Here is a 13,537-nt window from a genome sequence, read left to right as displayed (position 1 = left end):
CTTGCGTCTCCTGCATTGGCAGGCAAGTTCGTTACCACTAGTGCCACCTGGGAAGCCCATGTTACATGCATTATCTCATTTAATCCTCATTACAGTGTTGTCAGGTTCATAATATCATACTCATTTTATAAACAGGGAAAACAAAGCTGAGAGGTTAAGTTACTTACCCAAGATCACACAATGAATGACAGAGATGCAATCAAATCTAGGTCTGTATTGACTCTGAAGCCCATACTCTTTCTACTCTGTTACACTGCCTGTCTCTCAAAATATATTTGACTATGCCAAGTTAATGATAAATGTTACATATTTGATGTATATTCATCCATTTATATCAGTTATCTTACCTTAGTCATTGCAAGTAAGATAGGCTGTAATAGGGACGATTATCACCAGTTTATAGATGGTGAAACATTTGTAACTTAACCAACATCAACATCAACCAATCAATAAATAATAATACCAGGACTTGAGAATAGATACTACAGTTCTCAGACCCATATTTTTTCCGTATCACCTTCATGAGAGCAGAATTTTATCTCTGAGTTTTCTGGTTCTGACATTTTTTTATGGGAGCAAAAGAGTGAGCATCTTGTCAGTCCTGCAATTCTCAATGTACAAGAACAGATTAAACATGTCTTCATCCCTTTTCTCTCCCCCATTCACTAAAATGATGAGTTAATATTTTTAATGTTATCAGTCCACAAAGAAAGGGAATAAGAAAGATGACAGCAGATGAGGGATATCAACAGCACTTTGGAAGTTGGAAGGTTGAGCTGAGGAAACAGAATTCCAAATATTTGGGAGGGGTATACTAACAAGAGGCAAGCAGGTTCTCATTGCAGAACACTGAGACACCAGGAATGAAAGGTACTGTAGCATCAGAGACATGCAGTGGTCTAAAAGTGGAGGATTGGCCGAAAGTCTATTTAAGAAGTTTGACTATGAGGCCCCTTCCTCATCCTGCTCAGTTAGGCAATTACTCCTCTATCTCCCTGGTTTATTCTGTGAAAAATTGAGTTTGAAAATCTCCAGACCGGGATAGCGGTTAAAGATCACAGCTGAGGAGGCTGGGGCAGGAGGAATACCACACTGAAAACAGAGATCAGAGGGATACCTACATGCTGAATGATAAAACTTGCCCAGCCCTCTTGCTCTATTTCACTCCAAGGATGCTGACACCAAGGCTTATATTCTCCAGGCAGGATAGCTGAGAATTAGTTTTGAGAGAAACCTGAAATTGAATAATCCCAGAAGAAGTATCTATGAAGAATGATACTTGAGGGTCTCCCAACAAAACATGTATCCCTACTTTATTAACCTGCAATGAAACCCACCAACTGACAGACTCTTCCAGTTAACATAGACCTTCCCAATACCTTTGTAATGACACACTTTTAAATATGAAAGGACAGCAAAGGATCACCAGATAGCTGAGATAAACCTTCACCAAGAAAGAGCAGCAAATCAAAATGGAAAACAGGCAATATGGAAAGCAGAAGGATATTTTTTGAAAACAATAGGCATCTTCTGCCTCTGATAGTGTAAAATAGCGCATCTATCAAGCAAAGACAGGATGCTCCTCCCCTAAAAAGGAGCAGAGAATAATAGCTCTGGGAAAGTTTTTAAGTAGCAAAAATAATTAATAGAAGTATTAATATATAAAATTGAGGAAATCTCTCAGAAAAATAGAACAAAAAGAAATTAAAACAATTGGAGAATGAATCCATAAAATCCAACACTAGGCTAACTGGAGTTTTAGGAATGGAGAAGAAATGAAGGGATGGAAATTATCAAAGAAATTACAACATCTCTGATAACTGAAGGATGTGAGTTTCCAGATTGACAGAGACTGCTGAGTGCCCAGCATAATGAAGGGAAAAAAAATCAAAAGTACTATGTCACATTGTCATGAAATTTCTAAACACAAGGGTTAAAGAGAAGATCCAAAAATCTTGTTGACAGGAGATAAAGAGGGAGTGGGGAAAGGGGAATGGATTATTCATAATAAAAGAGCAGGTAATGAGAATAGTGTATTTTTTAATACTGACAGTAGTAGTTAGAAAACAGTGAAACAGCACTTTCAAAATTCTGAGAGAAAATTATTTTCAGCCTAAAATTCTATACTAAATCATGTTATTAATCAAATGTGAGGGACAATTAAAGATACTTTTCTTGCATGCAATAAAAAATTTACTAACCCCCACTTTTCCTGGGGCACTACTGGAGGATGTGCTCTACTGAAACAATGACAAAGATAACAGGTTTTAGGAAAGGGGATCACCCTAGGAAAGACAAAAGGAAATTCTAAGATGACAATTGTATAGAGCAGACCTAGTGAGAGATAGTCCAGACTGAAGGAAGGAGTGCTCCACGGGAGTTTTTCCATGGTTGAGTTCAAAATAATTCATTTTTACTTTTCTGTTGGAGGGTCTGAGACAGTGATAATGATGCAGAAATTTTGTCAAACAGAAAACGGAGGCAACTATTAATTGTAAGACAAAAAGTTGCATAAGAAAGGAAATGTAATTATAATCCAGTTAATTGATCCAGAAGGAAAACACACAAGAGTCATAATAAGGTTAACATGAAACACTGATTTAATTTAAAATATTGTGATATAACAATATTGAGAGGCTGAAGGGAGGAAAAACGTAGTGTTGGATCTTTAAGATCTTTATCTTTTCTATTAGGTACTGTTAAAAATTTACAAATCAAGAAGTAGCAGTAAAAATACTTAATTTGGGAAAATGTTGGTAAACGTGGAAAAAAAAAAGCCAGCAAATAAGTTTGGGAGGGTATCTCAAGCTTTGGTGAGGCCACCACTTTTTTAAGACTGTAAGTGTGTTAAAATATACTCCGTTGTGTTTTGTTATGAGCCTTGTAGTTCCACAAGACTTTTCTTTTTAACCAAAGACTTAAAATATTTGCATGTATTACCTTGATAAACATCAAAAATATCAAAGGTAGAGAAGGAAAGAGAGAAAATCTTTAGTGTCTATCCAGACCTATGATATGAAATGACATTATGAATTTTCTTTATAGAGAAGTCCTGGAAGAATACTAGAAAGTAATTACCCCAGATATTTGAGAAGAATAAAACCCTAATTATTTAGACCAGTTTTTAAAAGTGTCACACCTTTAGTTTGTGGTGTCACAGGAGCTGCTGCTGCTGCTGCTAAGTCACTTCAGTCGTGTCCGACTCTGTGCAACACTATAGACAGCAACCCACCAGGCTCCCCCGTCCCTGGGATTCTCCAGGCAAGAACACTGGAGTGGGTTGCCATTTCCTTCTCCAATGCATGAAAGTGAAAAGTGAAAGTGAAGTCGCTCAGCCGTGTCCAACTCTTAGCGACCCCATGGACTGCAGCCTACCAGGCTCCTCTGTCCATGGGATTTTCCAGGCAAGAGTACTGGAGTGGGGTGCCATTGCCTTCTCCATCACAGGTGCTTCCTTCTCCCAAAATGAGAAAAATTAAGTGGAATGCTGGAGCATTACTATCCTCTGAGTTCTAATCAGTCTTACTGGCTTTTTTTTTTTTTTTAATTCTGAAAATGAATGTCATATAACATTTCAAAAAGATGTATCCTCAAGATTAATGCTGTGAGACTGTCTCATGTGTGGAATTAGGAGACCTAGGTTTAAATCCCCTTTCTATGATTTGCTGGCTCTGTGACCCTAGGAATATCTTGTTTCTAGCCCTCCCATTTCTTTTGTTTACTCCAAAAGCTAAATTACAATGGAAAATGTTCAAGAAGAATCACTTCATGTTAAATCCCTCTAATAGTAAGTATGCCCCAGTGTATTTATTAAGGATTATTCAGTCTCCTCTATTAAATTATAAGAACTTTAAAAGTACCAACTATATTTTTGCTTCTGAAATTTCCCACATTCTATTGTTGTTATTCTCTCCCTCTAATAGGCACCAAATCAGTGTTGTCAGAAATTTATTGACTGGTGTTGTGAGGAGAATGTTTGTCATTAAATGTTCGTCCTGTAATTCCCTGTTTAGAAAAGACAAAAAGTCCCATATATTTCAGGAAAATTATATTTTAATTGTTAAATTTAGGCTTAAGTTGGACCTAAACAATAAAGTAAAAGCAGAACAGTCTGTCTTTTTTCTTATTCCAAAGAAAGAGTTCCTTAATGATATATATATATATGTATTTTGTTGTTGTTGTTTTTTAAATTTTTGACCATGCTGCACATCATGTGGGATGGCATGTAGGATCTTAGTTCCCTGACCAGGGATCAAACCCGTGCCTCCTGCATTGAAAGCGTGGAGTCTTAACCACTGGACCACCAGGAATTCCCATAATGGTTTGTATTTTTATAAAAAGGAAAGATTTTTAACTAAAACACTGGAGTACCCCCAAAGATTTGGCAAACTTAACTACTGTTCTTACTCATATCCATGTTCTTATGAGTATTAACAAAACAATTTTTGACTCATCTAGACAAATAAAATTGTAACATAGAAAGATGAAGCCTAGTGAGAGAGATATAAAAAGACTTTATGATCTTGAAAAGTACAGTGAGACTCAATCGTTCAATAATACCTAAAATATTAGAACTTTAGCTAACCTTTGGTAAATTAAAATACACTTTAGGAAAATAAAAATGCCCACTAGATAATGGATCTTGAATTTATAAAAGTAACCATTTGTCTGTTTTCAGTTCAGTCGCTCAGTCGTGTCCGACTCTTTGCAACCCCATGCATCGCAGCACGCCAGGCCTCCCTGTCCCTCACCAACTCCCGGAGTTCACCCAAACCCACGTCCATCGAGTTGGTGATGCCATCCAGCCATCTCATCCTCTGTCGTCCCCTTCTCCTCCTGCCCCTAGTCCCTCCCAGCATCAGGGTCTTTTCCAATGAGTCAACTCTTCGCATGAGGTGGCCAAACTGTTGGAGTTTCAGCCTTAGCATCATTCCTTCCAAAGAACACCCAGGACTGATCTCCTTCAGAATGGACTGGTTGGATCTCCTTGCAGTCCAAGGGGCTCTCAAGAGTCTTCTCCAACACCACACTTCAAAAGCATCAATTCTTTGGCACTCAGCTTTATTCACAGTCCAACTCTCACATCCATACATGACCACTGGAAAAACCATAGCCTTGATTAGACGGACCTTTGTTGGCAAAGTAATATCTCTGCTTTTGAATATGCTATCTAGGTTGGTCATAACTTTCCTTCCAAGGAGTAAGCGTCTTTTAATTTCATGGCTACAGTCACCATCTGCAGTGATTTTGGAGCCCAGAAAAATAGTCTGCCACTGTTTCCACTGTTTCCCCATCTATTTGCCATGAAGTGATGGGACCAGGTGCCATGATCTTCGTTTTCTGAATGTTGAGCTTTAAGCCAACTTTTTCACTCTCCTCTTTCACTTTCATCAAGAGGCTTTTTAGCTCTTCACTTTCTGCCATAAGGGTGGTGTCATCTGCATATCTGAGGTTATTGATATTTCTCCCGGCAATCTTGATTCCAGCTTGTGCTTCTTCCAGCCCAGCGTTTCTGATGATGTATTCTGCATAGAAGTTAAATAAGCAGGGTGACAATATACAGCCTTGACGTACTCCTTTTCCTATTTGGAACCAGTCTGTTGGTCCATGGCCAGTTCTAACTGTTGCTTCCTGACCTGCATATAGGTTTCTCAAGAGGCAGGTCAGGTGGTCTGGGATTCCCATCTCTTGAAGAATTTTCCACAGTTTATTGTGATCTACACAGTCAAAGGCTTTGGCATAGTCAATAAAGCAGAAATAGATGTTTTCCTGGAACTCTCTTGCTTTTTTGATGATCCGGTGGATGTTGGCAATTTGATCTCTGGTTCCTCTGCCTTTTCTAAAACCAGCTTGAACATCAGGAAGTTCATGGTTCACGTACTGCTGAAGCATGGCTTGGAGAATTTTGAGCATACTTTTTCAATTAAAGCTATATTATTATAGCTAACTGGCTTCCTAGGTGTCTCAGTGGTAAAGAATCCACCTGCCAATGCAGGAGCCGCAGGAAACATGGGTTTGATCCCTGGAGGATCAAAGGGGATCCTTCCCTGGAGGAAGAGATGGCAACCCACTTCAGTACTCTTGCCTAGAAAATCCCATGGACAGAGGAGCCTGGTGGACTACAGTCCATGGGGGTCACAAAGTCATACACGACTGAGCATCTAAGGATGCACACATATTATAGCTAATATATATTGAATGCTTTCTTTTGAACACTTCTAAGCTCCTTAGTATATTATTTTCCTAATCTTGTGAAATAGGTACTTAGCCCCATTTTACAAGTGAGATAATGAGCTCAAAGAGATTAAGTAACTAAATATCACTTCCAGGTATGAGCTGATCAGTTCCCAGATATTATACCTCCTTTAAATATGACAACTCCCCCTCCCTTTTGATAGTAGTTGTATCATAGTGCTATTTCAGCCTTTGAAGATTTTTTTTCCAGTCTGGTTCCGGTAATTCATCATTTTAGTAGCATCTCCTGTCTTCATGTTATACATTAATTTTGTAGGCATAGATTATATGTGTTTCTCTAGTTTGTTGATAAAAATGTTGAAGGAGAAAAGCCAAGTGTGGTTCATTACTATAGACCTTTGTTTAAGTTCACACAATCCTTCCATCAACAACTGTTCAGGCAACTGCAAATTCAACTAATTTTAATCCTTAGGTAGCAATTATTTCTCCTTTGTATCACCACTGTTACTATGAGATAATCTGTCAAATATGAACCTGACATAAGGATGCATCATATCTATAGGAGGATATACTTCATCTAATTGTTTGCCACCCATATCAAGAAATGTAACTCATTTGGTCTGACTTGTTTTAGTTAACTCATGCTCATTACTCTAGTTTACCTTTCTCCAGGTGTTCATAAATTATCTGTTTAGTTTTAGAATGCGGCAGAGAATTAAAGTCTAACTAACTGGGCTATAATTTCTGGGAATCACTTTTCCCTACATGTAAAGTTTGGGCCGCCTTTAGTTATCTCTAGACTCCTTACTGTCCTTGATTTCCTGGTGATTACTGGCAGTACATTTTTAAGAACTATAGAATGAAATTCTAAACTGAAAAATCATAGTTTATAAAACTGTAAAACTTTAAAAGTTGGATTCCTTTGAAATTATTCTAAGCTCTCTTAATAGCTCCCTTCCTAAATTGTACTCCAATTCCCTTTCGATGGTGTTAAACTCATTCCAGCATAAGATTGCTCTTGGTGGAGCCATCTGACCTGGTAGCTTTTATTGCCCTCCCACATGTAGAATCACTTCTTAGACTCTTATTTTTAGCTTCCTTTAAGGATTTATCTGGTTCTTGATTTCCCAACATAGTGTTACTTCTCTTCTGTTAGATAACTCTTCCCCCACTTCCCAACCCCGGGCTGTACTGCGTGGCATGTGGGATCTTAGTTCCACTTCCCTGCAGTGGAACCTCGAAACCACGAGAATTCCCTATAAAAGTCTTTTAAATGAACAAACAAACAAAAAATACCTTTAAATAGTCTTTTTTCTTTTTGAGAAATCTCTTTTTCTTCCTCAAGGTCTCTTCCAGTCAATAACCTCAATATGAATAGTCTCTTTTTCTGCTGACCCTTAGTAGTACTTTACTTATTCCTGCTTTCTTTATGTTATTTGTCATGTTCTCTGTAGCAATACAGTTGTCTGTGTTCATTTCCTGTTTACTAGAATCTAAACCTCTTGGGATGAGATCCAGATTTTACACAGCTTTGTATTCCATTTAGTTTAATGCCTTGCACATAATAAATGCTCAGTGATTGTTGCTGAATGAATGAATAGGCAAAAGAATAAATTGAGTCCTATTTAGTCCTGTGTTGTTGTTCAGTTGCTAAGTTGTATCCAGCTGTTTGCAACCCCGTAAAGTGCAGCACTCCAGGCTTCCCTTTCCTTCACTGTCTCCCAGAGTTTGCTCAAATTCATGTCCGTTAGATTGGTGTTGCTGTCTAACCATCTCATCCTCTGTTGCCTCCTTCTCCTGCCCTCAATCTTTCTCAGCATCAGCTCTTTTCCAATGAGTTGGCTCTTCGCGTTAGGTGGCCAAAGTATTGAAGCTTCAGCTTCAGTTCTTCCAATGAATATTCAGAGTTGATTTCCTTTAGGATTGACTGGTTTGATCTCCTTGCTGAGTCTTCTCCAGCACCACAGTTTGAAAGCATCAGTTCTTCGGTGCTCAGCTTTCTTTATGGTCCAACTCTCACATTAGTGGTGTGTTAGAGCTGCTCTTAACTAGATTCTAAATGCTAATTATTAAATTTTTAGGAATTTTGCTAATAGGCTAATAAACCATTGGTAACTTGAAAACTGACCACGGTAGAAGTATTCCCACCACTGTTCTGTTGCATAACGAAACAAAGGGTTGTTTTTTTTTTTTCCACTGGAGAGCCAGTTATTATTAAATGTTTGTTTTTTTATCAGCATTTACCAGCACACCACTGGTCCTTTTCTTCCATACTAGAAAATTTGTATATACCTCTTTTTGTTAGTATTAAAAAGCCAGAAGACTTTCTAAGCCATCTTTTCTAATCTTAACATCTTACAGATAAATTGAGATCCAGAGAAGTGAAGCAGTTTGTACACATTATAGATTTAGATAGTAGCAAAGAAGAAATAGGATTTAAGCTCTTCAATCTTCTGATCATTTCTTCTCTTTATGCCACCACATTGACTTCACTTCTATGTTGTTTTCCTGTTGCTTTGTTCCTTGGTATAGCCTCAGGTAAGACCATAAGATTGTCCCACACATAATAATTATTAAGGGCTGTCAGTGAACAGAACACAGTTTCTCTACCTTTTGTTCCTTTTGCAGACAGATTTAAGTTATTGCATTTGTTTTTGGAGAAAGAACAGATTCTGTTCCTGAGTTTTATGGGCTAAGAACAAAAAGTTTTGCTTTTAATGTTTCTCTGTTAGTTTAAATTTTTTAATTGAGTGAAAGAGATTGAATTTCTTAAAAGTATGTTTTATGACATTTAGAAACATGTTTGTAAACTTTTACTGCACATTCCCTGAGAATGATTGTGAATGCCAGGCAGCAACAATTCTGTCGCTTCCACGGTGGCCTGGTTGCCCATTAATAACTTCCTCATTTGACTTGCCGTGTTTTCTAAACTTCTGACCACTAGCTCAACAATCTGGGATCAAGGTGTTTGTTAAAATGCACAAATGTTACCTAGGAAGAAATGCACAAAAAGCCATTTTAGAACACTAGAGGAATAAAAATAGGACAGATATTTTGTGATTTTGAAGGGATAAGGGTGGCTCACACACACACACACACACACACACAAGGGTGATAAAGAGAGACCCAAGATAATATAGAAATTTCCAGTAGAATGAGCCTATCTTTGGTCATTTGTCACAACTTAAAACCCATCGCAGAGAATAGCATGAGAATATTGATCATAATCAATAGATTTATTGGAGACTTCAGTGAGATCCTAGAAATATGGTTAGCTTCTGAGAGCACAACTAGTAAGAAACAGCCTATGCTTATCAGACCTCAATTGGAGTATTACCATTAGAAAATATGTAGACAAACTAGAACAGTGTCCAGGGAGAGAATTGGGACTGAGGATCAACCTTCAGTAAGTATTTATATTCAGGCACTGTTCTTTACATTGGGATACATCAGTGAACAAAAAAAAGACCCCTGACCTTGTTTCTTTCTTTTGTTTTGTTTTTTTGGTCTTAGGAGATCTTAGTTCCCCAGTCAGGGATCCAACTGATGCCCCCTACAGTGCAAGTGTGGAGTCCTAACCACTGGACCACCAGGGAATTCCCCTCCCTGTCCTTGTGGAACTTACATTTTTGTAAGGCTAGACAGAACTGTGGTGCTGGAGAAGATGAAGATCAGATCAGTCAATCCTAAAGGAAATCAACCCTGAATACTCATTGGAAGGACTGATGCTGAAGCTCCAATACTTTGGCCACCTAACGTGAAGAACTGACTTACTGGAAAAGACCCTGATTCTGGGAAAGATTGAGGGGAGGAAGAGAAGGGGGCAACAGAGGATGAGATGGTTGAATAGCATCATCAACTCAATGGATATGAGTTTGAGAAAACTCTGGGAGATAATGAAGTATAGGGAAGCCTGGAGTGCTGCAGTCTTATGGGATCACGAAGAGTCGGACATGACTAAGCGACTGAACAACAACAGCAAGACAGACAATAAACAAAATGATATAAACTGTAAACAATACAGTTTCTTAGAAGGTGAAAAGTGCTTTCAGTAAAAGAAAAAAATAGATATGGCAAAGTGAATCATGTCAAGAATATCAGGAAAAGTTGAAATATGATAGTGCTATTTCTTCTAAAATTGTGGATAATAATATTTACCATTGCTGTAAATAATTATTGTGATACTACTTGTTAAGTACTTTGTACCATGCCTAACATACTTGACAGTGAGCAATAAAAGCTCTGCTTCACATCATCTTTACTCCAGGATCCAGGTCTTCTAACTGAAATATTGCCAGTTTTATGTATGAGGGAAAAGAAGCAGGCAAACCACTCAGTGGCTCTTAAAGCTTTTGCCCAGAAGCCACGAATGTCACCAGTTTTTTTAGACTATATCACATGGTGTGATGGTTTTCAAAATATGTCCACAAATTCTTTGACACTCCTCCCTTCAGAGAGTGAAGTCTAATTCCTCTGCCCTTGTGTGTGAGATAAACTTAGTTTCTTGCTTCTGACAAATACATGATGACAGAAGTAATGATGTGTGACTTCCAAGACAAGGTCTAAAAGGCATTACAGTTTCTCTCTTGGTCTACTCACTCTGAAAGAAGCCAGCTACCATGCCATGAGGACACTCAAGTACCCAAAAGGTTAGACCCAGATGGTAAGGAACTTAGGCTCTTCACTAATAACCAGTGAGGATCAGAGATCTCTTGCCAATAGCCATGTGAACGCACTTTCCAGGAAGAGGATCATCCTGCTTCACTAAAGCTTTCAAATATCTATAGCCCCAGGAAGCATCCTTTATTAAAATTGAAGTATTAATATAATTGATTTACAATGTTATAGTAATATAAGGTGTGCAACATAGTGATTCAATATATATTACAAAATGATCACCATAATAAATATTATTTCCACATGTCACTAGTAAAGTTATTACAATATTATTATTATTAACTATATTCCCTATGCTGTACTTTACACCCCCAAAACTTATTAATTTTATAACTGGAAGTTTGTACTTTTTAATCCCCCTCACCTATTACACTCGTTCACCTATCCACCTCCCCTCTGGCAACCACCAGTTTGTTCTCTGTATCTGTGTCTGCTTTTGTTTCATTATATTTGTTAATTTGTTTTGTTTTTTAGATTATACATGTGAGTGAAATCAGGTATGTGCCTTTCTGTGTCTGACTTACTTCATTTAGCATACTACTCTTTGGACCCATCCATGTTGTTGAAAAATGGCAAGATTTTATTCTTTTTTATGACTGAGTAATATTCCATTGTAGGTAGATAAGTAAGTAGATATAGAGTAAGCAAGATGGGTAGATATATAGTAGATCAGTTCAGTTCAGTCGCTCGGTCGTGTCCGACTCTTTGCGACCCCATGCATCGAAGCACGCCAGGCCTCCCTGTCCCTCACCAACTCCCGGAGTTCACCCAAACCCACGTCCATCGAGTTGGTGATGCCATCCAGCCATCTCATCCTCTGTCATCCCCTTCTGCTCCTGCCCCCAATCCCTCCCAGCATCAGAGTCTTTTCCAATGAGTCAACTCTTCACATGAGGTGGCCAAAGTACTGGAGTTTCAGCTTTAGCATCATTCCTTCCAAAGAACACCCAGGACTGATCTCCTTCAGAATGGACTGGTTGGATCTCCTTGCAGTCCAAGGGATTCTTCGAGTCTTCTCCAACACCACAGTTCAAAAGCACCAATTCTTCGGCACTCAGCTTTATTCACAGTCCAACTCTCACATCCATACATGACCACTGGAAAAACCATAGCCTTGACCAGATGGACCTTTGTTGGCAAAGTAATGTCTCTGCTTTTGAATATGCTATCTAGGTTGGTCATAACTTTCCTTCCAAGGAGTAAGCATCTTTTAATTTCATGGCTGCAATCACCATCTGCAGTGATTTTGGAGCCCCCAAAAATAAAGTCTAACACTGTTTCCACTGTTTCCCCATCCATTTGCCATGAAGTGATGGGACCAGGTGCCATGATCTTCGTTTTCTGAATGTTGAGCTTTAAGCCAACTTGTTCACTCTCCTCTTTCACTTTCATCAAGAGGCTTTTTAGCTCTTCACTTTCTGCCATAAGGGTGGTGTCATCTGCATATCTGAGGTTATTGATATTTCTCCCGGCAATCTTGATGCCAGCTTGTGCTTCTTCCAGCCCAGCATTTCTCATGATGTACTCTGCATATAAGTTAAATAAGCAGGGTGACAATATACAGCCTTGACGTACTCCTGATAAGTAGATATAAATTTTTGAATCATTGTATTTCGTTGTATTTTCATTTTAAAACTCAGCATTCAAAAAAATTAGATCATGGCATCCAGTCCCATCAATTCATGGCAAATAGAAGGGGAAAAGGTGGAAACAGTGACAGACTTTATTTTCTCGGGCTCCAAAATCACTGCAGATGGTGACTGCAGTCATGAAATTGAAAGACACTTGCTCCTTGGGAGAAAAACTGTGACAAAACTAGACAACATATTAAAAGCAGAGACATCACTTTGCTGACAAAGGTCCATCTAGTCAAGGCTATGGTTTTTCTAGTAGTCATGTATAGATGTGAGAGCTGGACCATAACGAAAGCTGAGCACCGAAGAATCAATGTTTTCTAATTGTGGTGCAGGAGAAGACTGTTGAGAGTCCCTTGGACTGCAAGGAGATCAAACCAGTCAATCCTAAAGGAAATCAGTCCTGAATATTCATTGGAAGGACCGATGCTAAAGCTGAAACTCCAATACTTTGGCCACCTGATGTGAAGAACTGACTCATTGGAAAAGACCCTGGTGCTGGGAAAGATTGAAGGCAGGAGGAGAAGGGCACGAAAGAGGATGAGATGGTTGAATAGCATCACCAACTCAATGGACATGAGTCTGAGCAAACTCTGGGAGATAGTGAAAGACGGGAGCCTGGCCTGCTGCAGTCCATAGGGTTGCAAAAGTCAGACACAACTTAGCGACTGAACAACAACAAATTTTTATTTTCATTTGTTTCCAGATACTTTAAAATGTTCTCTTTTATTTTTTCGGTGACCCATTGGTTGTTTAGTACCATGTTGTTTACACTCCACGTGTTTGTGTTTTTTTCCAATTTTTTCCTTGTAGCTGATGTCTGGTCTTATACTGTTGTGGTCAGTAAAGATGCTTGATATGACTTCAGTCTTCTTAATTTATTGAAACTTGTTTGTGGTTGATGACAAAGTTCTGTATAGTCAAAGCTAAGATTTCTCCAGTAATCACATACAGATGTGAGAGTTGGACCATAAAGAAGGCTGAGTACCAAAGAATTGATGCATTCAAACTGTGGTGTTGGAGAAGACTCT

Source organism: Bubalus bubalis, chromosome 14, assembly GCF_019923935.1.
Source record: "Bubalus bubalis isolate 160015118507 breed Murrah chromosome 14, NDDB_SH_1, whole genome shotgun sequence".
NCBI classification, from domain to species: Eukaryota; Metazoa; Chordata; class Mammalia; order Artiodactyla; family Bovidae; genus Bubalus; species Bubalus bubalis.
The sequence above is the reverse complement of the archived record's forward strand: the minus strand, read 5'-3'. Positions refer to the sequence as shown.